At 42.0% G+C, this 24,810-nt stretch overlaps 2 pseudogenes; both read left to right on the top strand.

The window, feature by feature from the left end:
- The first annotated feature begins 75 nt into the window (after window positions 1-75).
- Window positions 76-10,796, top strand: LOC115673489 (uncharacterized; annotated as a pseudogene).
- Window positions 10,797-11,618: 822 nt separating this feature from the next.
- LOC130138646 (uncharacterized) lies at window positions 11,619-24,789 on the top strand (annotated as a pseudogene).
- The last annotated feature ends 21 nt before the right edge of the window (window positions 24,790-24,810 follow it).

The following is a 24,810-nucleotide window of genomic DNA, read 5'->3' as shown; positions in this document are numbered from 1 at the left end:
CGGTATGGGTTTATGGATTCACATTCAACACAAGAACTTAGGAACATATGAAATTAAACATTTATCTAATGAATGAAATATTTTTTTTTGAGCTGCTCACAATTGTAAAAGTAGAAAGCTTAACACGGTCTGACGAAAAAAAAATGCACAAGTCTGGCTTAACACATAAATTAAGAAGAGCATTTAAATGTCAATGTGGGCACCGAGTCGAACTTAATCATGGAACGAGCAAAAAGTAAAAAGTTCTTCATAAGACTCGAGGAAAAACTAGGTTATTCACCAATGACAAAGCGTCGAAACTTGGTACTATTCTCCACCCACATATTTATTTTCATAAGATACGACACATCCCTCGTGCTTTTCCTAAGCGACATGTGCGAACGACAGTCGGTCGTGTTGAGCCAGTCAATGGAAGCTCGGTTCGTGGGCAATACACATGCCGATTGTAGTTGTCATTATTGAAGCCCCGCAATGTGAAATCGACAGGATAAAAGGTGATTTTTTTTTTTGGTCAGAAAAGGAATCGACTTTCATTACTGGAGATAAGTACGTGGATACACTTCGTTTGCTTCAGAACAAAGAAGCTCTAAGAGGGGTGAGGGGGGGTTCAAAAGCCAATTTCGTGGTAATCTATTTTTACACTGAGCTTTAACTACCCAATCAGCAACTCTGTTGGACTCTCTATTAACATGGGCTAACTTTAAATCCTTGAAAGGCTTGAGGAGCGAATGGGCTTTTTTGATAAGGCCTTGTACTTCCCAGCCGATTTGCGCTCCGCCAGTAAGTGCGCTTATCAGATCAAAATGGTTTGACTCCACTGTAAGTGAGACTTCAGTTCGCGTGGAAAAATACATGAGAGTTTCCACCATGGCTTGCGCCTCTGCCTGAGTTGCTGAAGACGCCCTAATAGATCTCGCGAAGCCATCAATTAGTTTCCCAGAGTTATCACAGCAGACACCGGCCACTGCACCTTCATTTGTTCCAGGCAAGTAGGCTCCATCGATATTAATTTTTAGTTCTTCCGGTTCTGGTGGCCGCCATTGGTGGAGGCAGAAGCTTGCTGCTGTTGTAGTTTTCTTCTTCCCAGGGAGCCACCGATCATGATTTCGTTTCATTACAGTTGCTTCAGCCATTACTTCCTCTGGGTTTGGCTTTTGCCCTCGAAAAACAGAGTGGTTTCGAGTTTTCCAAATTTGCCAAAGAACAAACGTTAGAAGCTCAAAAGTTACCGAGGTATGTTTAAAGTCAGCTAACCACACTTCGAATCGCGTCAAACCTTGAGCGGAGACATTGATGTTCAGAGCTGTATTTTTCCAGATTTTCCTCGTCCATGGACAAAGAAGGAGAGCGTGTTCTACCGTTTCAGGGCATTGATTACAGAGACTACAGAGGGGGTGTGGTAAGATCTTCCTTCTGAAAAGGTTATCCTTGGTAGCAAGGGCATTTTGGCAAGCGCTCCATAGAATTTTTTTTATTTTGGGGTATGTGTGGGATTGCCATATCTTCATCCACAGTGATTTGGGGATTTGATAAGAGGAAGATGCCTTTTCTGAAGCTTGGTTGGTTGTTTCCTCTCTGCTACTGTTATACGCACTCTTTACAGTAAAACATCCTGATTTTGAAGGTGTCCACGCCATTCTATCTTCCATTTCCTGGCTCCCCAAGGCAGTAGCTAAGATTTCATTGCTGGTATCTGGATCAAAAAGTTCCTTTACCAGTTGCTCATTCCAGCATTCCTCTTCTTTTATAATTAGATCTGACATCAATCTAGGGTCGTTTATGTTCGAGGGTCCCCCAATCAAACCTCGTTTAAGCCATCTGTCTTCTCTAATATTAATCTTTTCCCTATTACCGACTACCCATCTGATCGATGGTTGTATGGCATCTCTTCCAATAACAAGGCTTTGCCATCCCCAAGAAGGTCTACTTCCTTTCCTAGCGCACCAAAAATTCTCCCTTGGGAAATATATTCCTTTTAGAAAACGACTCCACAAAGATGAAGGATCTTGTGATATCCGCCACGCTTGTTTTCCCAACATAGCCTTGTTGAAAGTCAACAAATCTCGAAACCTGAGGCCTCCGGCATCCTTTCTATGCTTCAAGGTTTCCCACCTTTTCCAATGCAAACCCGTTTGCTTTATGTTGTTTTTCCACCAAAACGCAGCTATCTTTTTCTCGATGGCTCGGCAAATGGAGACTGGAATTTTGAAAATGGACATCGCATACTGAGGTAGTGCTTGTACTACTGATTTAATGAGGACTTCCTTGCCCGCTTTCGTTATCAGATTTTCCTTCTAACCTTCAAGCTTCTTGTTTACTCTCGCGGTAATCCAAGCAAACATCTGTTTTTTCGATTCCCCCGAATCAGATGGAATGCCTAAATATTTGCCCATTTTGTCTATCTCAGAGACTCTCAATTGTTCTACCATATTTCTTCTTAAATTCTGTGGGCACTCCTTACTGAAAAAGATTCCCGACTTGTTTAAATTGATTGCTTGGCCTGAAGCAAAACAGTATTGGTTCAGAACTGAAGCAATATTTTGGCATTCAGTGATTGTCCCATCTAGAAAGAATATTGAGTCATCTGCGAATAACAAGTGGGATAAAGTGGGGCAGTTATTGAAACGAATTCCTTTGATGTGTTCATCCCCCACGGCTTTGTTCATCAGCACAGACAGTACATTGGCAACTAATATAAACAGATAGGGGGATAACGGATCACCTTGTTGGATACCCCTCGAAGGTTGAAAGTAGGGCAATAGCTCTCCATTTAATTTAACAATGAAAGTCACCGTAGAAACACATTGCATTATCCAGTTTACCCATTTTGTGCAAAATCCAAATTTCAGCAAGCAAGCTTCCAGGAAATCCCACTCTATTCGATCGTACGCTTTTTTCATATCTAGTTTCAGCACCGCCTGGAACTTTCTCTTTCTCTTTCTCACCCTTAGTTGATGAAGCACCTCTTGGACAATTAGAATATTGTCTTGGATTTGTCGTCCACTAACAAAAGCACTTTGCTCTTCGCATATCAAATCTGGTAGCCAAGGCTTTAGTCTGTTAGCCAGGACTTTTGAGATGATTTTATAAATAAAATTGCACAAACTTATAGGACGATACTGTTCCAGTGTCTCCGGGTTAGGTACTTTGGGAATAAAGACAATATGAGTCTTGTTTAAAATTGGATTTAACATTCCGGACGTAAAGAAATTTTGCACATCCTTGAATACACCATGCTGAACCTCTTCCCAAAAGTGTTGATAGAATTGCCCATTTAGTCCATCCGGCCCTGGTGCCTTAGTGGATCCCAACTGGAAAACTGCTGCCTTTACTTCCTCTAGTGTCACTTCAGTTGTTAGACAGCAGTTTATTTCTTCTCCAACCAAGTTGTGACAATTTTCTAACACTGGTTGAAAATTGCGAGAGCCCTCTGAAGTATAAAGGTTCTTAAAGAAATTCTCCGTTGATTGCTTTAATTGATCAACATCTCGTATCCATTCCTCATTTTCAGATTTCAGCATTGTAATTCTATTTCTCTGCCGTCTTTGTATGATTGTAGCATGAAAATACCTTGTATTTTTGTCTCCCCACTTTAACCATTTTATTCTCGATCTTAATCCCCAGTACATTTCTTCCTGTCTCCACAATTTTTCGATTTCTTCCGTCAGCGATTGAACTCTTTGTCGAGCTTGTCCTCCACTTGAATGGTTTGTAAGTTGCTGGATTTCCTTCTTTAGGCTCTTGATTCGTTTATGAGCATTTGTGAACTTGCTTTTACTCCAGGCTTCTAGTTCACCAGAAACTTTTTGTATCTTTGTCAACAAATTCTGGTTTGTATCTTCTGCCTTCAGCCAAGCATCCCTTACTATTTCCCCATATTCAAACTCTTCCAGCCAGAAAGCTTCAAACTTAAATTCCTTTCTCCTTTTTGCGTGTCCTAGGGATAGAGAAATTAATAGCGGGCTATGGTTGGACCCAATAGCCGGTAATGCATAAACCTCTGCTTCCGGGAAAGTGACTCTCCACTCCATAGAACATACCGCTCGATCTAGTCTTTCCTTCACATATGCATCCCCTTTCCTATTGTTAGCCCATGTATATGCACACCCTTTGCTCTCTAGGTCCATGAGGCAGCAAGAATCTAAGAAATCCTGAAAAGCCTTCATTCTGTAATTCTCCGCCATCCGCTTTCCAACTTTTTCCCATAGGTAAAGAACTTCATTGAAATCCCCAGCACAAACCCATGGAAGGTTGTTGGAGTAACTTATCTGATACAATTCTCCCCAAAGGTGAAGTCTTGCTTGAAAGTCATTTGGTGCATAAACAAAGGTGATGCGCATTCTTCGCCTACTTGCTATCAGCTCCCCAACCACATCCACAAAATGTGGAGAGTGAGACTCCACTTTAATCGAGATTCTATCATCCCAAATGAGTGCCAACCCCCCTGCGATCCCTACTGGATTCACCACAAAAAAGTTCTGATACTGCAAACGTTGCTTTAAACGAAATACCACTTCTTCTTGATTTTTTGTTTCCATTAAGAACAGCAAACTGGGCCTCTCCTCAGCCACTAGGGCTTGGATGGCTTGAATTGTCAAGGGTGTGCCCAACCCCTGACAATTCCAACACAGAAGTTTCATGTGTAACCCGGTGGCTTGTTCGGGCTAGCCACCAGAGCCCATTGTTCATTCCCTGATGCCAATTGGACAGGGGTTTCAAGTAACTGGGTTTCGTCAAGTACCGACATGTTAGATTGTTGAGTATTGTAGGGTTTGTACCTCCTCGCTTTCTTGCCAACTGGACTTTTCTTTTCACAAAACTTTTTCTTCTTATAGACTAGGACTATGGCCTTAATTGCCTCTGTTTGTGCAAGATTTGTGACAGAAGGTGGGATTACTTCAGTCATTTGGCTGTCCTGCACTTCAAAATTGTAATCTCCAGTAAGTGCCTCCTTTCCCTTCCTCACCTTGCTGCTGTTTGGTTGCTTCGGTTGGCTGGAGGTCCCTGGTTCATATAGCACCATCTGTCCTGGGTTTGCCGGAGTACCTGGGGCCTCTTCTTCTTCACTGCTAGCTTTATCCTTTCTCCCATAACAAATCTTCCAGAAAGGGCTATTTTCTTGATCTTCGGTCTTTAACCATGAGCCAAAAATACTTCCATTCTCTGAAGCGAAATTTTTTTCGTTGTATGGCACCTCATCACAGTTGGTAGCATAGTGACCTATCTTGCCGCAAGAGTAACAATAGTGTGGGAGTCTCTCATACTTAAAGTCAAGCTAGACTTTCTTCCCTTCGTTGCTAATAATAAATCTCGACTGTAGAGGAGACGACAGGTTAAGTTTCACTCTAGCTTTTCCTGTTTTGACAGAGGCATTTCCTTTCGTTTCGATTTTAACAGCCGAGACCTCTCTAATATCATTTGCTATCCGGCGAACTGCATCTTCCGTAATCCATTCACATAGCAGCCCATGGATATGAACCCAAAAATCACACGAACTAAAATCATAGCACTGGGGAGGAATATTCGGCTCCCATGGTTTTAAGACAAGTAGATGGTTTGCAAAGGACCAAGGACCAGATTCCAGTACCTTGTTCTTGGCAATCTCAGTGTCAAAAGTGAAACAGAAGATACCAGGTCGTAGCTGGGTGATTTCCACACTTTCTAACCTCCATGCTTTCCTCATTGTATTTTGAAATGCCTGGAAGTTAATCTTTGGGTTTGTATGTAGCTGTCCGAGAAGAGCACGTTCACATTCCTGCAGTTTTTCCATGGAGGCCATATTCTCCATTGGCTTGATGATGTTGGCTGACCACATCCTCCCTAATCGTTTGCATAGGGATGCCAATCTTTGCTCTGAGTCTTCTGCTTCATCCATGGCGACCAAGCACCGAAAAAAGATTTACTCCTCAATCACCAACCATCGCCTAAGAAAAAAGCTCACTTCTCTAACAACTTTCTAGCAGGCATTAAAACAAACACGTGATGTGCGCTCACTGACGCCTCAGCGATTTAAGTACAAATGGGGAGCCACTCGAGCATCAGCATCACCAAACACCACCAATCGCTGCTGAAGGATCTACTACTTCACTGGCTCACAACCAGCACAGAATATTGCAGCACAGACGGAGCAGATCATCCTCGTCTCGGTCGAGAGAAAGTCAGCGATCTTGGGTGAGAAATGGATGAAGAAGGAAAGTGAAATTGATGTGATGAAGAAAGAGAAAAACTCCAGAACAAGTGGAGAGGAAGACTCCCGTTGAGGGAGAGGAAGACCCCCAAAGAGGGAGATGGAAGCTTTCGGGAGCAAAAAGGTCCCAGATCCGTCTTTTGGATAAAAGGTGATTAAGACGTTTAGTTGGAAGAAATCAGTGAAAGAGACCCTCAATTAGGTGTCACGATATGTCTAAAACATATAATAGATTTTTCTTTTGGCCGGATCAATATAATAGACTTGATTTTGTAATCGAACATACTCCTTGCAAACAATGTTACATTAAGTAAGTTCCATGTGAAACTCAGATGATCTAAAGATCGGGATTAAGTGGCATTGCACGTATAAGATGTACGTAACAATATTTCAAGAATAAGCACTCAAATTCCCTTAAAGCCATGGCCAAAGGACGGTAGATGCCTCACTCCAACGCTGAGTATACACCGCGAAGATGTCATTCGAGATCTGAATGGGCAATTTCGGCATCTATAACAGACGATTTCGAAGCCTTCTTCTTCAACCAAACGCTGGATCATTTCAACTAGAGACCAGAGAGCTACACTACCTTTGAACAAAGATACTTGATTAACTCCAACTACTGGGGCGGTGCGAATTCTAGTGCCCCGATCTTCGTTTAACTTGGTGCCAAACCACCACTCGACAGAGCCCCAACTAGGATCGGGTTTCTGACCGATAATGCAGCTCAATTCAAAGCTTTGTTAGTTTACACTGAGGTAGTACATTTGAATTCTACCACGCATGAATGTTCTTTGGTCTAATTGAAGCTTCATACTACGTACTCAAATTCCGTTTTCCTTGTGGAATGTTTCTTGTCAGCATCAGTATTATGGCGAGTCAATTCCACTCGGGATGAACTTCGAAGAAGCTCTCAATGATGCAAATATTCGTGGGTATTTTAGCTCGGCCCAAGCTTGGGCCGATTATGCAACCATTATCATGCACGTGAAGAAGAAATTGAAAGTCCGAATCTCGAGTCATTGTGGCGGGAGGATCATATGGAGGAAGTAAGTGCAATGATTATAATAATTCTATCGATATTTGTGAGCATAGATCGTGGAATATATTACTCTTTTTTTACGGTTTGTGCTACCTTTTAATTCGAATACGAAAATGTTGAATCTCATTCCAAACTTCTCGTTCACGCGCGCGGGTACTTGTGGTAGAAAGAAATAATAGAAAAAGGGCTATATTTATGTGTGCTGCACATAGGTTGTGATTTTGATACCTGTTCTAAATTGAGTGTGTGAAGAACCGACAATATAATTATTACGTGAAAACGATAAGTTGTTACTACCCTTCATTTTCAATGAAAATAATAATTCTTTTTATGTGAACAAGATATTTCCTTATCTCAAGTTATTGAATTCTGACAACTAATATGAATTTCAGTGCTTGCTTCGTGGTTTCGACTAAAATATCTACATGTGATCCTTGGAGCTCTAGCCTAATCAGCTCCATTACCATACTTTAACCATATTACCCCGCAGGATGCATACTTTTCAGTGATCACAAAGGATTTTAAGGTAATCACACTCGTAATTTCTCTTCTTCTTTTAGGTTCTAATAATGGAGTGGGTAGCACTTTTAAAACATCCAAAGAATATCTATTGGTTGATGCGGTATCCCTGTCATCTTGTCTCGCGCACACAAGGTGAGTATCAAGAGAATTCAAGGGTGTGTTTTTTTCAAAATCATACATTAGATGAGAAAGACATACAAACTTACTACCCGAATAATCTTCGGAATCTTAATATATTTTCTTTCTTTATCGTAGTTTGTGTTGAGCCATGGTCGTTTTGCACAGGAAGCTAGTGAGACTTGCTACCAAACTAGAGGGGACTCGTGGTTGGAGATCGATAGAGTTGCTCATGAGCCTGACGGCACTTCAACCTTAAGCATGATGTTCAAGACTTGCAAGTATGTGGTCTAATGTGTCTTCTATTACGTGTCTTAATCCCCAAATGAGTAAACTACTTAGAGTATCCCCATCCAATTTCTCGATTTACCTTCTGAGATCATGAACCTAACCCGCACACACTTTTTTGTGTGTGTGGAAGTTTAAGGCCTTTAGAGAGTGGGGATGAGCTGAAGAGCTACTTGAAATCGTTGTGTTGGAGAGCAGCTCAATATGATGATCCAGCTAGGAATCCAGTGAAGACGATATGCAACGGCATTGATGGAGCAAATACTACTGAGAATGGCATTCTTGGCAAACTATATGCCGGCGTTGTCGCTATAACATGAACTCCACATGTTACTTCAATCCTCCCACTAATGTATCTCAAACTAGTTTGGGTTGGGGGTGGCAGGTACAAGCACGGCCATTAATCTAGCCTATTTTAATTAAAGTATCCCATTCTTGGATTTACCTAGTAAAATTGTGCAGCGTTTAAGAAAAGTTACCCTTGTATTGAACTAAAAGGGAGATTTGCTTGCAGAGCTGCAGCGAAATGGTAATCCCCATAGGCATCACAAACAATTCTGCAGCGAAATGGCAAATTCTGCAGCGAAATGGCAAATGGTAATCCCCATAGACATATATATATGCCACGAAAATTTGCCATGAAAATTTGCCACGAAAAAATTTTCGTCGCAAATTTGCAACAAATTTTCCAACGAAAAGTAAAATTCGTCGGAAATTAACGACGAAAAATTTTTCGTCGCAAAATTCGTTGGAAATTTTCAACGAAAATTTTTTCGTCGCAAAATTCGTTGGAAATTATAGACGAAAAATTTTTCGTTGGAAATTTCCAACGAATTTTGCGACGAATTCAAAAAAACCCGGTATTGTTCGGCATTTTTTAAATTCGTGGGAAAATTCGTTGAAAATTTCCAACGAATTTTCTCACGAATTTCAATTTTCCAGGCAATTATTTTAGTGTGTACAATTTTCGTTGCAAAATTCGCGAGAAATTTCCCACGAATTTTGCAACGAAAACCCTACTCCTTCTTTATTCAACATTTTCGCGCTCATTATTCCCGCAACGATTCTCAATTTTCACATTTTCTCTCTCTCTCTCTCTCTCTCTCTCTCTCTCTCTCTCTCTCTCTCTCTCTCTCTCTCTCTCTCTCTCTCTCTCTCTCTCTCTCGCGATCGACGCCTCCACCTGCTCCACCACGTCCGCGTACTGGTCGGCGCACTCGCTGAGGCACTGCTCCACCGTCGGGCCCAAGCTCCCCCCGCCGCCGTCGAGCATCCGGCCGATGAAGGGGGCGGTGTCCGTCACGTTCGCGGCGGCGAGGCCGAGCGCGACCATCGTGAGCCAGGCCCTCGCCATGGCGGGCGAGCTCGAGCTCGCCCAGATCTGGGCGAGTTCTGGGCGACCTCGAGCTTGCCGGCGACGAGGCTGGGCCTCGCCGGCCATGGCGAGGGCCAAGCTCGCCATGGCCGGCGAGCTCGAGCTAGCCCAGAAGTCGGCTAGATCTGGGCGACCTCGAGCTCGCCCAGAACGCTCGTCATGGCCAGCAAGCTCGAGGTCGCCCAGATCTGGGCGACCTCGAGCTCACCGGAGACGAGGCTGGCCCTCGCCGGTCATGGCGAGGGCCGAGCTCGCCATGGCCGGCGAGCTTGAGGTCGCCCAGAACTCGCCCAGATCTGGGCGACCTCGAGCTCGCCGGCGACGAGGCTGGCCCTCGCTAGCCATGGCGAGGGCCGAGCTCGCCATGGCCGGCGAGCTCGCCGGCGGCGAGGCTGGCCCTCGCTTGCACGATATTTGTCACAACGAAACTAATTTTGCCACGATTTTTCGACCAAAAAAAAATTTCGTTGGATTTCCAAATTTTTCGTTGGAAAAAAGTTGTTTTTTTGTAGTGTTTCCAACGAATTTAGCCACGAATTTTCCAACGAATTTTTCAACGAAAAAAATTTCGTCTCAAATTTCCAACGAAAATTGAAATTTTTTGTTGGAAAAATTTGCGACGAAGAATTACCGACGAATTTTTTTTCGTTGGAAAATTCGTTGGAAATTCGTTTTCCAACGAATTTTTCTCAATTTTTCGTTGGAAATTTCGTTGGAAAAAAGATGTTTTTTTGTAGTAATCCCCATAGGCATCACAAACAATTCTATGTTCCAACCAGACCCTTTCATCTTGAGCAGCTTCGTTGATGAATGCAACTCCTCGTATCATGTCGCGCCTCGACCACATTGGGTCACTACCTACTACGGTGGTCACGCGTGATTTTCGGCAGCAAAGAAAATTTATACATGGCTCTTATTTTTATCAGTAAATTTTGCCAATTTCGATGCATAAAAATCAAAGCAAAGCTTACCACCGTCGTCCTTTGCCTTCTTTTTTTTTTTTCTTTTGGTGCAGGATGTAGAGCTGATTCTTTGTAGGTTCGGTAGCTACATCATTTTTTCAAACGGACTTCGAGATACTTGGAGTAGCGTAGGGTATAATAAATTATATGCTTATCTCCATACATCCGAAGAATTAAAATTTTACATTACTAAATCACGCTTAACAATTTGCTCTCTTTTTCAATCTTAGGGTTCTAACGAATATTTTTGATAGTATCGTCACCGTCATATGGAGGTTTTGTTTTTTACATCTTTTACTATGAAACATTTGATATTCGACTTTCATTATTTAACGTGAAAAAACCGAACTATTTTAAAATAGAAAATATTGACAAGTGAAATCATGTATTATATTTAGTGTCTCAAATATTCTTTTTGTTTAAATTTTTTTAGAGAAACTAATATTTTTTTTAAATCCCAAAAACTATTCATTATATCCTCATTTTAATGCCCAAATCGGTGGATCTACACATTTTATAGTGTGATATTGATTAAGTAAATTCAATACTGAGAGTTTTGGTTTTTAATATTTTGAACAAGATTTAAAAGTGAGCCCATATTTACCCTTACGAAATAAAGGAGAATCTACTAAATTTCATATTACTTCATGTGCAATTTTGAGATGAAACATTTTAAATTCTGTCTATATTATCATGATCGTTAAGGAATATGCTACATACATTGTTTGGCCCTGTTTCTAACAGTTTAAACTAAATTTAGGAATAATAGTTTGTTTAGTACAGTATTAGAATAAAGGTCAATGATTTAAATCCTGACACTCCCTCTCAATTTTCTCCTCCATATTATGGGAAAATTACCAAAAAAGTCCTAAACCTTTTATAATTGTGTCAATTCAGTCCTAAACCTTTTGTAATTGTGCCAATTCAGTCTATCCGGCCACTTTTGGCTGGCCGGCGCTGACGTGGACGCCGGCCGGCGCCTGCCGACTGATGTGGCATATATTTTAATAATTTTTTAAATTTTTTAAATTTTTTTCTCTTTTATTTTTTCCCCTATCTTCTTCCCCGATCGCCGAGAGGCTGAGGCGTCGCCCAGATCTGGCAATGTCTTGCCCAGCGACAGCGATGTCTCAACAGATCTGGGTGACGCCTTGTCGTCACCAGGTGAGGTCAAGCTTGCCCAGCGACGGCGAGGTCTCGCTAGATCTGGGCGACGCCTCGCTGTCGCTGGGCAAGCTCGACCTCACCCGGCCATAGTGAGGCTCGACCTCGCCCGGCGACGGCGAGGTCTCGCCAGATCTGGGCGAGCTCGACCTCGCCTGGCCATGGCGAGCTCGACCTCGCCGGCCATGGGCGAGGCTAGCCCTCGCCAGATCTGGGCGGCCTTGCCGTCGCCGGGCGAGGTCGAGCTCGCTCGGCAACGGCGAGGTCTCGACAGATCTGGGTGAGGTCGACCTTGCCCAGCGACGGCAAGGCCTTGCCTGGCCAGGGCGAGGTCGACCTTGCCCAGCGACGGCGACGCCTCGCCCGGCCAGGGCGAGGTCGACATCGCCCAGCGACGGCGAGGCTTGCCCTTGCCAATGCTCCTCTTGTCGGTTGCCGGATCGTCGACTGGGGAAGAAGATAGTGAAAAAAAAAAGAAAGAGAAAAAAATAAAAAAATCGAAAAATAATAAAAAAATATTAAAATATATTCCCACGTCAGCGCCGGCCGGCCAAAAGTGGTTGGATGGATTGAATTAGCATAATTGCAAAAGGTTTAGGACTGAATTGGCAAAAAAAAGAAGTTTAGGACTGAATTGATATAATTGCAAAAGGTTTAGGACTTTTTGGTAATTTTCCCCAATATTATTATTACTGATATTTTGTCAGTCATCCTATTTCTGCGTGATCGTCTCGAGTTACATTCATATACTATTTTGGGAGCGTAGGGTATCGGCTTACATGCGAGCGGGAGGGTCAAGTAGAATGTTATATATAAGTTGTTGGCCCTTTCTAACAATGATACTTATTCCAAGCACTGTGTTAGGTTAAATTTAGTGCTAAATGATATACCATTACTAAATTTATGTGGCAAAAATCCAACAAATAGACATAGTATCGAAACTAAATTGGGGTTCTGCGATCATACCGTACATTGGAAACATAAAGTCCAATTTCAGTGCACAAGCATGAGGTCGCACAAGGTTTATAAATTGTATAAGCATTTGTTGGCCAAAACTATTAGAATGAGTAAGCACTCGGAAAGCCTATTTTCCCATTTTCCAAAGGTTTAATCCTATTTGTTTCTACTAATTTGCACGTGTGGCATATTGCGTTCTCCATTTCGTTTTCACGGTTTTTAACTGGACAGTTACAATCGATTACCCTCCTATTCTCATTTGATGATTCCCTCGAATAATCTCTTCGAACGTGGTGGCATCACACCCTCCCATTTCCTTAGGGTATTTTAGGAAGTTTAAACAGGCTACGCAGCCTCACATCATGTATGCCGTCGACCCCACTGAATGTCTCGTCTTCACAAATGGGGTGAATCCATTGGACACACAGATCCTACCTTACGTATATTCATACGGGCTTGTGTTTCCCTTGTCTTGAGCAAGTCCTTTTTATCAAGAGGTTCTTGAATATTTTACGACCTCGAGAGTTGTTAATTACTTACACTAATACATTACACACTTAACCCAAAAAGATGTCTAAAGAGCATAGACTTACAATAAAGATATTATATACCAACACTATTTTCTTTCGAATATATTAGACTTTTCTTTTGGCCCAATAAATATAATTGACTTGGTTTTGTAGTGTATATAAGACTAGAGCATATATTAAATGTTACATTAAATGGATCCATGTGAGACTCATATGATCTAATTGTTGACATCTAAATTTTGGCGACCCATTTAGCTATATTTCATATAGCTATTAAAAGCATTTTTATTAATCACATAAATTGCATTTTGATTGAACTAGTGCATGGAAGGTTTGAGCTTAAAATTAGCTGAGCTAAGCCTACAAGAATGCAAAATTTGGCCAAACCCATTGAAGATTATAGTGGTGGGGTTCGACCCCTAATTTTTTTTATGTACTGAACAACTATGCCAAAATTTAGGTGTTAACAGGTGAAGCGTTAAGTAATATGTCATATATAAAGTATTTGCCCTTTCAATAGTTTAAACATTTTGCGAAAGCCAATTAGTCTAACAATGATATTTATTCCAAGCATTTGCATTAGGTTAGTTCTAGTGCAACATGATATGTCATTTATGAATTGAGGCGGCAAAAAGCCAGTCAATATAGTACCAAAATGATAATAGGCTTCTATGACGATACCGTGCATCGTAAACCAAAAAGTCCAATTGCGGTGCGCAAGCATAAAGGTGGAACAAGTTTTATAAATTTGAATAAGCACTTATTGGCCAAAAAATTAAAACTTAGTTATCACTCGGGAAGCCTACTATTTTCCCATTTCTTAAAGTTTTTTCCAAACTGTTTCTAGTTCTTTGTTTTGCAGAACTGTGTACTGGTCTACTCTAGGATAATATTATTTACGCCAGTGGCAAATTATACTCTCCATTTCAATTAAATGGCGCTTTCTTGGAACCTTCCGGAATAAAAAGCTGAATAATCGACAACGTCTATCCAAGACTTTGTCAAAATCAACTAACTATCCTCGTATTCTCACCTCATCATTTGATCATTCCCACTTGTGTCTTGCTTACTTGTGTCATTAATCGCAATTATATTCCATTTGGGCGTTTCAAAGGACTTAGTCTAACAGCAACAACACAATCAGCTAACGACATAATCAGTAATGAAGGCAATCTAAATATATAAATACAGGTTGAGTACTAGTCTCTCGTAGAGTCAGAGGTTGTCTATTACATAAATAATGCGTCAAGTAGATGCGAAACCATTGACTCCGATGATCATTACCACCTGTTATTCTTTCTCTTAATTTTTTTTAATGAAATCCATATGGTTTTGGAGCCGTGTCACCTATAGTCATTCTCCTGATCCTGAATTGTTCTAACGTAATTTCGCATAGAAAATGATAGTACAAAACGGGATCGTGGGTTGCTATATAAAGCTGAACTAGTTCACGCCAAGGAACATCATAAAAACCCTTCCCTTCGCAAGCAATGCTTTAGCTTAAGCAATGACCAGAAACCCTAACATGTCTTCATCCCATTATAGCCTTTTGTTCATTCTGACACTTAGGGTGCATTTGTTTTGCGGAGAATGAACCATTTCTGGAAAATACTTTCCAGGAAATCATTTTCTAGGAAAATGAGTTCATTTTTCGGTGTTTGGCTAAAACCTAGAAAGACTTGGAAAGTATTTTCAGTTATTTGGTGAGGAAAATCTGATGGTGAAAATTATCAAAAAAATTTGTATTTTTTAAATTATTTGTTATTTTTAAATTATTTTTATTAAGAAAAGAAAATACATGAATGTTTTCCTTCTTAGAATAAAAAGAAAAGAAAAGAAAAAGATATTAACAAATTCAAGATGAGTAATTCCGGAAAGTGTTTTTACCTTCTTAAATTAGGGAATTCACTTTCCTAATTTTATATATGAATGTTTTCTTTGACCGGAAAGTGTTTTCAGTTGACTTACCATTCTCGGCGAACTAAACGGGTGAAAGCCCAGAAAACGAATTCTCGGAAAATACTTTCCCTCAAACAAATGCACCCTTAGCTTAGCTTGTGTTGCTACCGGAGAGAACTTGATGATTACAATATTCTGAAGCTGAGCGTACTCCGCCGAACATTAAGTGAAGATCCTACACAGGCGGTTCCAGCTTCTGTGCCAACAAAGGACTTCCAAACTTTCTTTTACAACCAAACGCTCGATCATTTCAACTATAGGCCCGAAAGTTACACCCTATTCGAACAAAGATACACGATCAATTCTATGTATTGGGGTGGTTCGAATTCACTCGCCCTGATCTTCGTTTATCTTGGTGCAGAGGCACCCATTGATGGCGACATAGCTGATATTGGGTTCCTCATAGATAATGCGGCTCAATATAGAGCGCTTGTGGTTTATATAGAGGTAATAAAAATGCTTCGTATTAATTGCTTGGTTGTACATTCTATTTCCCTTATGTTTGCCGTGCATATGTATATATTCAAGCATTTAAGAACGTAAAGTTGTAATCTTGCAGCATCGATTTTATGGTGAATCAATCCCGTACGGGTGAACATTTGTCAAAGCCTAGAGTGACCCCAACACTAGCGGATATTTCAGCTCGGAGCAAGCTCTAGCCGATTACGCCGAAATCCTCATATACCTGAAGGAGAAGTTGACCGCCAAACAATCTCCGATAATTGTCATTGGAGGATCATATGGGGGAAGTAAGTGAATATATTTTCACATAGGAGCAATATGACTACCGCCATAAATTGAACTTAAAGAATATCGCTCACCATTTACGTTAAACCGACCATTGCTAATTTACGTTGACCCAGTTATTGTAGTAGGAGGTAATAATCATATATAATCTGCAGTAGGTTCTTGTTCTTGAACATTTCCTGGATAGAGCTTTTCCTAATGAGCGCCAGTCATATTGACAGCGATAGTCCATATAAATATTGATAGCTTGCCCTGAAGGCATTGAAGAAAGTTCCTACCATCAGATTTTTTTTTCCTCACCGTCAGATTAAGAGGAAAAAATCGACACTATATATTCTACGTATAACTTAAAAGAGAACTGATTGGACGAGAGTCTTTAAAATATGTGTTTCAATGTTCACATATTTAATTTTCAGTGCTAGCTTCATGGTTCTGATTGAAGTATCCTCATGTGGCTCTCGGAGGGGAGAAGTGTCAAAAAAGTCCTAAACCTTTTGCATTGATGCTAATTTAGTCCTAAACCTTTTTTTTGTGCCAATTTAGTCCTAAACCTTTTGCATTTGTGCCAATTGAGTCCTAAACATTTTTTTGGTGCCAATTCAGTCCTAAACCTTTTGTATTGGTGCCAATTCAGTCCTAAACCTTTTGCATTGGTGCCAATTGAGTCCTAAACCTTTTTTTGGTGCCAATTGAGTCCTAAACCTTTTGCATTGGTGCCAATTCAGTTCTAAACCTTTTGTATTTGTGCCAATTCAGTCCTTCCGATTAATTTAGCTCAAAAAGATTTAGAACTGAATTGGCACCAATGCAAAAGGTTTAGGACTGAATTGGCACCAATGCAAAAGGTTTAGGACTCAATTGGCACCAAAAAAAGGTTTAGGACTCAATTGGCACTAATGCAAAGGGTTTAGGACTGAATTGGCACCAATGCAAAAGGTTTAGGACTGAATTGGCACCAAAAAAAGGTTTAGGACTAAATTGGCACCAATGCAAAAAAGGTTTAGGACTTTTTTGACACTTTTCCCCTCTCGGAGCTTTGGCATCATCTGCTCCAATTCTCTACTTTGACAACATCACATCCCAAGACGCATACTATTCAGTCGTAGCAAAAGAATTTTTGGTAGTCTTAATTTGCTCAATTCATACCTTTTTCTTTTGAATGCATTTTCTGCAATCAAGTCGATCACTTGGACAATTGTTTGGGTGATTTTGCAGGACACTAGTTCTTCTTGCCACCAAACAATAAATCTATCCTGGGAAGAATTTGATAGAGTTGCTTCTGAGCCTCATGGTCTCACGAACTTGAGCAACACTTTCAAAACTTGCAGGTGGAAATATTTTTTTTTTAACAGACGCTGTATTTAATTATAAAAGCTCTAAGTCTGTTATTTTTGTTTGTTTAGTCCATTCCAAAGTTCATCAGAGCTCAAGAATTACCTGATATCGGTGTTCGCAAGGGCTGCTCAGTACAACGATCCATCCACATAACCCGTGAAACTTATGTGCGACGCCATTAATGGAGCTTCTCCAAGAATTGGCCTTCTTCAGAAAAACTTTGCAGGCCTTGTTGCCGTCAATGGCAACTCAACATGCTACGTCAATTCACCCGCTTCTGATGTATCATATGAAACTGACTTGGGTTGGTCTTGGCAGGTGTGTAATGTGTATTTATCACCTATATACGCGACTTGCATTTTTATCACTCACTTTCTATCACTTCGTTATGACAATTAATTAGAGTGTTGTACTAGAGCTTGGCTCTCCTCAATTGTATGCTAACACCTGATAGTGGCGTGCTTGATTTTTGAGGCTGAAATTCTACTAAATGGGTGTTTTTATGCTCGAGGCAAACCCGATGCTATCCACTTATCGAAAAGCAAGTTTTAGTATGAGTTTGCATTATTAATGTTGCGTAAGCCAAGCGATCGAACAATAAAATTGACAGAATAAGAAAATAAATCGGACACCAGATTTACGTGGTTCGGTCGTAGTGACCTACGTCCACGGGAAGAGCAGTACGGAATTCCACTATAGATCAAGCGATACAACGGAGATTACAACCACACTCGAGTCACTCAAACACTCTCGGTGTTTCCCAAGCCCCAATTACACCCAATAACTCACGCAGTGTTTAACCCTATAATTCCTCACGAAATAATCTCTCAATCTCGCAAAAGAATTATACACAAATCTTACCACAAGATTTAATCTGCTAAATCACTCACGCACGAAGAAAACACCAGGATGTAATTCCACGAAGACTCACGTCAAGCACTCGATTCGGTGCTTCAGTTCTTCTCTGGACATGAACGGCACAAAGACCACACTCTGCACTCTTCAATTTCTTCTTTTCAAGGTGCCCACGATAGAAATATAATATATGTGCCCAAGAGTTGACCGAGTCATGGTCTAGTCAGATTCAAAGTCCAATATTTCCAGTTTGAGAACAGAGACTCCGACGTGCATTAGGAAAGTGAATTTCAAATATTTCCTTTTTGCTCGGTTTCGGAGATCCGCAAAATATCCAATTCGGAATATTTAGATTTCGCTTTGGGCTCAAAGTCGAGACATATTTTCAACAATCTCCACCTTGGCTAGACGTTTGAGCCAAGTAACAATCGCTTTAATAGAATCCGAATTCCGCTACTACTCTCCCACAGCCCACGATGGGCTCAACCGCCACAGATGTCTTTCAAGTCCAAGCCTCGCTTGAACTTCGCCATAGCCGTGGACCTCATCAGAATACCAACTCCACATGCACCTTTAACCGCTTTACAAGGATTTTCCGACACAATCTCCTTAACCGCAGATAAAGCAAAACCATCGTTGCATCTATATCTATCAGGAGATCGAATACGCACCTTGTCAATTTCAGCAGTTACAGCAACCGTTGGCTCAATAGGCTCCACCTCGCTACAAGCACCATCCGTGTCGATTACTTCGCTAGCACCCGCTACCTCAGGAGTTTCTGGTTGCAACTCCACCTCAAGCTGAACACCGTCCAGATCCGTATGAACACTGCTATTAGCACTCCTAGCCAGAAGTACTGGAGACTCGTCAAATGTAACTTCTCTGCTGATAATAGGTGAATTTAATTCCGGGCACCACAACTTATAGCCCCGCTCACCTTGTGCATAACCTAGGAACATGCACTTCATTGTCCTTCCATCGAGCTTACCATCACTAACTCGAACATAACATGGACAACCAAATATTCTAAGAACAGAATAATCAGCAACGTTACCTGACCACACTTCTTCGGGAGTCCGACATTCAATTGCAGTCGATGGGGATCTATTCTTCAGGTAGCTCGCCGTACTAAGCGCATCCGCCAGGAATCTCCTAGCCATACCAGCACTAGAGAGCATTTTATGGGCCGTCTCTAGTAATGTTTTGCTCATCAACTCTGCAACATGTTGTGATTTATTGGCACTAGTGCGATGTCTCACTATGCCTTCCTTCATGCAGAATTCGTTTAACAGCTTCAAGCAAAACTCCATACTATTGTCGGCCGCACCGCTTGATCGATTTACCGTCTCCTTTTCGATCAAAGCTTTCAACCTGCACGATCCCGACAATAGCATCAAACTTGTGCCTTAGCACAAACACCCAAGTCTTCCTCGAGTAGTCATCAACAACTGTTAGCATAAATCTGACACTCTTCCTCGAAGGAAATCGCGACAACCTGCGAACATCTAAGTGAATTAATTCTGCAATATCCGTGGTTTCCTTAATAATCGTACTGAACTGCACTTTCCGCCGTTGATCTAAATCACAGCACCTGCATACATTCAATTCGTTAGCCACATAACCACATAGCAAATTCCTTTCACTTAGAACCTTCAGGCTTCTCTTGCTAATGTGCCCCAAACGCATATGCCACAATTCAGACTCTCGAACCGATGCATCCGACGTCTCCGTGGCGAATTCTGTCACTGTCTCACCTTGAAGCTCATACAGGCCACTATGCTTGATTCCTTTTATTATCACCAAGGCACCTCGAATAATTTTCAGAACTCCACATTCTGAAGAATACCGACACCCAATTGAATCTAGGGCACTCAAGGAAATCAGATTTTTCTTCAACTCTGGAACATGTCTCACTCCAGTCAATGTCCACACAATACCATCATGCATTCTTATTCTAACGTCACCAACACCTACAACATCGCATTTAGCGTTGTTCCCCAACTGCACTTTACTACTATCCGTGCACTGATAAGTAGTAAACCAGTTCCTATTTGGTGTAGCGTGAAAAGAACAACCAGAATCCATAATCCATCCATCAAACGATGAATTATCAGTGACAGACAAGACATAATCAGCATCATCCGAATTACCATCAGCTATAGCTGCAACATCATCCGCAGGATCAACTCTAATTCCCTTACCCTTGTCGTTTTTCAACTTAAGGCAATCCCTTCTAATATGTCCCCTCTTGCCACAACTCCAACAGATAACACCACCAGTCCTAGACTGACTTCGTCTATTCGAGTTCATACTACTCCTGCTAATACGTGTACCAGTTCTTCCTCTATTTTCACCTACTAAAGCAGCAGATACATGTTCGCCAGATTCTCTTCTACGGATATCTTCACTTAGAATTAAATCTCGAACACCATCAAACGTCAAACTTGTTGACCCAGAGGAATTACTAACAGCAGTAACAGTAGTATTCCAACTATCAGGCAATGAGGATAATAGAATCAAAGCACGTACCTCATCTTCAAAGTCAATGTCAACTGAACTCAATTGACTAACGATCACATTGAATTCATTAATATGATCAGCAACTGACGCACCTTCGCTCATCTTCAAGTTAAACAGACGTCGCATCAAATAGACCTTGTTGATCGCAGAGGGCTTCTCGTACATGTCCGACAGGGCTTTCATCAAACCTGCAGTGGTCTTCTCATTTACGATGTTAAACGCGACGGTACGGGCTAACGTCAGCCGAATAACACCCAAAGCTCGTCTATCCAGCAATTCCCAATCAGCTTGCTTCATCGTCTCTGGCTTCTCCCCAGACAGGGGCAAGTGCAGTTTCATCTGATATAGATGATCCTCAATCTGCATCTTCCAGAAACCAAAGTCCTTCCCATCAAATCTGTCGATTCTCACTTTTCCTTCTTCTATCGCCATCAATTCGCTTTAACTCAGCCAAACCAGGCTCTGATACCAATTGTTGCGGAAGCCAAGCGATCGAACAATAAAATTGACAGAATAAGAAAATAAATCGGACACCAGATTTACGTGGTTCGGTCGTAGTGACCTACGTCCACGGGAAGAGCAGTACGGAATTCCACTATAGATCAAGCGATACAACGGAGATTACAACCACACTCGAGTCACTCAAACACTCTCGGTGTTTCCCAAGCCCCAATTACACCCAATAACTCACGCAGTGTTTAACCCTATAATTCCTCACGAAATAATCTCTCAATCTCGCAAAAGAATTATACACAAATCTTACCACAAGATTTAATCTGCTAAATCACTCACGCACGAAGAAAACACCAGGATGTAATTCCACGAAGACTCACGTCAAGCACTCGATTCGGTGCTTCAGTTCTTCTCTGGACATGAACGGCACAAAGACCACACTCTGCACTCTTCAACTTCTTCTTTTCAAGGTGCCCACGATAGAAATATAATATATGTGCCCAAGAGTTGACCGAGTCATGGTCTAGTCAGATTCAAAGTCCAATATTTCCAGTTTGAGAACAGAGACTCCGACGTGCATTAGGAAAGTGAATTTCAAATATTTCCTTTTTGCTCGGTTTCGGAGATCCGCAAAATATCCAATTCGGAATATTTAGATTTCGCTTTGGGCTCAAAGTCGAGACATATTTTCAACAATTAAAACTCAGTTCGAGGCTTGAAAGAAAGTATTAGATGTGTGCTCGTAATGTTTTTCTCCCCTCTTTTTGTATGATATGATTTTCTAATGTTATAAACTAGACTTGAACTCAAAAAGAATCAAGCCGAGTTTGAGCACACAGTCCATGTTGAAATACAAGTATGAGTTATGTTAGAAGGTATGGAGCAGTTAATAATATAACCCATTGGTTTAAATTTCTAAGTGATGGTGGATCCAATCATATATTGATGGGTTAGGATTTGGTTCCTTCTTAGTGATCTCCCAAAATAAAGGTATTGGGTTGATATGCATGTGTGATTTGTGTTAGAAAAGTCGCACATCGAAAAATTTGTGTGGTGCCATAAATCATTATCTAAACCTTTTGAGTGAAGGTAGATCCAACTTGATATGTTGACGGTGTCAAACTTGGGCTCCCTCTTGGCCACCTCTAATATCGGTGTTAAATATGTCTTGAATTTTATGTACTCGGTCCGGTTCATCACTCGACCCGACATATTTTTTGTGCGACCAAAAAGTGGAGAAAAAATTGAGATTTAGTTCGTGACGCAGAGGGTTGGGCCTATTGGCCCAACTCAAAGCAAGCGAACAAATCTCTATGACGGTCCGCCCAAGTTGGAGCAAGGGAACAAATGTCTCGGGGGGTTCGGGGGCTATGCTCCCGAGGAAATTTTTTTACGGAGCCCTATTTATACTGCGGCTAGGTTTTTTCATTGATGAAGTGAGATTTTCGTTTTGGGAGAGATTAGTGAGCCGTAAGGTTTTGTTAAGTCGTTTTTTCGACTTCTGAAAGCTGTCCTCTCTTTGATTATAGTGGAATCTTGTTTTGCCTCACTCGTGGACGTAGATCACCTTGTGATCGAACCACGTAAATCCTTGTGTTCTGTATTTGTTTTTTCGCGTTTGCTTCGAACAATCGGGATCTTGCTAATATGTTTGAGCTCGAATAGAACACAAGTAGCAGCTTGACTCTTTTACATGATACTTCATACACTAAGAGTGATCAGTGCCATTCTCCGTCATTCAAGTTTACTATATGTCAATCTTCCTGATCTTTCTGTTGAACTAAAGAGAGTTCATGTGGGTTTTTGCATACATGCAGTGAGATGGTGATGCCTTTGGGAATCACGAGAAACACTATGCTTCCACCAAAACCTTTCAATCTAAATAGCTTCAGCAAAGCTTGCAAAAGCACGTATGGCGTCGCGCCTCGGCCGTATTGGGTCACTACCTATTTCGGTGGTCACGTATGATATTCTACAAATCTAATAAATTTCGCTGCTTTTTTTCCTACCTATTGTCGATCAAATTCTGTGCAAAACCAGAAGGAATGGCCTCAGACATCAACATTCCCAAAGGTTATCTATATTTTCATTAGTTTCTGCATTGACGATGCAAATTTGCAGGACATAAAACTTGTTCTGTACAGGTTCGCTAGCAACATTATTTTCTCGGCAAAAGGACACTACAAGTGCCATAAGTTGTGTACGGAGGTCACTTTGGTGCCATAACTTTTTTTCGGATCACTTTGGTGCCAAGTCGGAGGAAAAGAGATCACTTAAGTGCCAACTTCGGTAAGTTTGGCCGGAAATCCGACGTGACATTTTTTATTAATTTCTGACGCCGACGTGGCTCGCCTGAGGATAAGTCAGCGTGCACAGTCGGCATTTTTTATTTTAAATAATTTTTTTCCTTTTTTTTTTCCACTTCTTTCCTTTTTCCTTTCTTTTCTTTTTTTCCTTTTCTCCCCTCGTCGGCCGGTTGCCGGTGGCTGGCCCAGCCACCGGCGAAGCCCGGGAAGGGCTGGGCGAGGGCGGCCTTGCCCATGGCCAGCGAGGGGCGGCCTCGCCAGATCTGGGCGAGGCGACCCTCGCCGGCCATGGGCGAGAGGTGGCCTCGCCCGGTCGCCGGCGAGGTTGCCTCGCCCGGATCTGGCGAGGCCGCCCTCGCCCATGGCCGGCGAGGGGCCTCGCCTATCGCCGGCGAGGTCGCCTCGCCCGGATCTGGCGAGGCCGCCCCTCGCCCATGACCGGCGAGGGCGGCCTTGCCCATGGCCGGCGAGGGCGGCCTCGCCTTGTCGCCGGCAAGGGTCGCCTCGCCCGGTTTGGCGAGGCCACCCCTCGCCCATGGCCGGCGAGGGGCGGCCTCACCGGTCTTGGGCGAGGCCGCCCATCGCCCGAGTCCGGCGAGGCGGCCTCGCTGTCGCCGGCGAGGTCGCCTCGCCTAGATCCGGCGAGGCCGCCCTCGCCGGCCATGGGCAAGGCCGCCCTCGCCCGCCCTTCCCGGGCTTCGCCGATGGCCGGGCCGGCCACCGGCAACCGGCCGGCGAGGGAGAAAAGAAAAAAAAAGAAAAGAAAGGAAAAAGGAAAGAAGAGGAAAAAAAAAGAAAAAAAGGAAAAAAATTATTTAAAATAAAAAATGCTGACTGTACGCGCTGACTCATCCTCCGGCGAGCCACGTCGGCATCAGAAATTAATAAAAAATGCCACGTCGGATTTCCGGCCAAACTTATCGGAGTTGGCACTTAAGTGATCTCTTTTCCTCCGACTTGGCACCAAAGTGATCCGAAAAAAAGTTATGCCACCAAAGTGACTTCCGTACACAACTTATGGCACTTGTAGTGCCCTTTTGCCTTATTTTCTCTAATGGACTTCAAGATCCTTATAGCAGCGGCAGGTATGTGTGGCATCACGACCTATAGATTTTCTATGAAAATATCACTTACTTAATCAAGCTTAATAATGATTCATATACATCAATTATATTATAGGGTCTTGGAGAATATTTCTAGCACCGTTGTCGCGGTCTACATGACCAAAGGTATATGCTCGACTTGATTTGTCTCAAGCTAGAGTTATATATACTCTCTTTGGACTTATAGAAATTAATTTCTCAATTTAATTTGCAAAATATTTTGTACATAGGTTCTCATGCTTTGGACATACTCAAAGCTCAGAAGAGTGATCCAGATTGGTTGGTCAAGCAGCGCAAGACCGAGGTTGAGATAATTGGACAGTGGCTCACCATGTACTACGCTGATATTCACGCTTTTAGAAATTGATATCATATGGGAATGTAGTGA

Source organism: Syzygium oleosum, unplaced genomic scaffold, assembly GCF_021117445.2.
Source record: "Syzygium oleosum isolate NSW1041296 unplaced genomic scaffold, Sole_v2.1 Sole_v2.07, whole genome shotgun sequence".
NCBI classification, from domain to species: domain Eukaryota; kingdom Viridiplantae; phylum Streptophyta; class Magnoliopsida; order Myrtales; family Myrtaceae; genus Syzygium; species Syzygium oleosum.
Note: the sequence above shows the minus strand (reverse complement) of the source record. Positions and strands in the feature narration are given on the sequence as shown.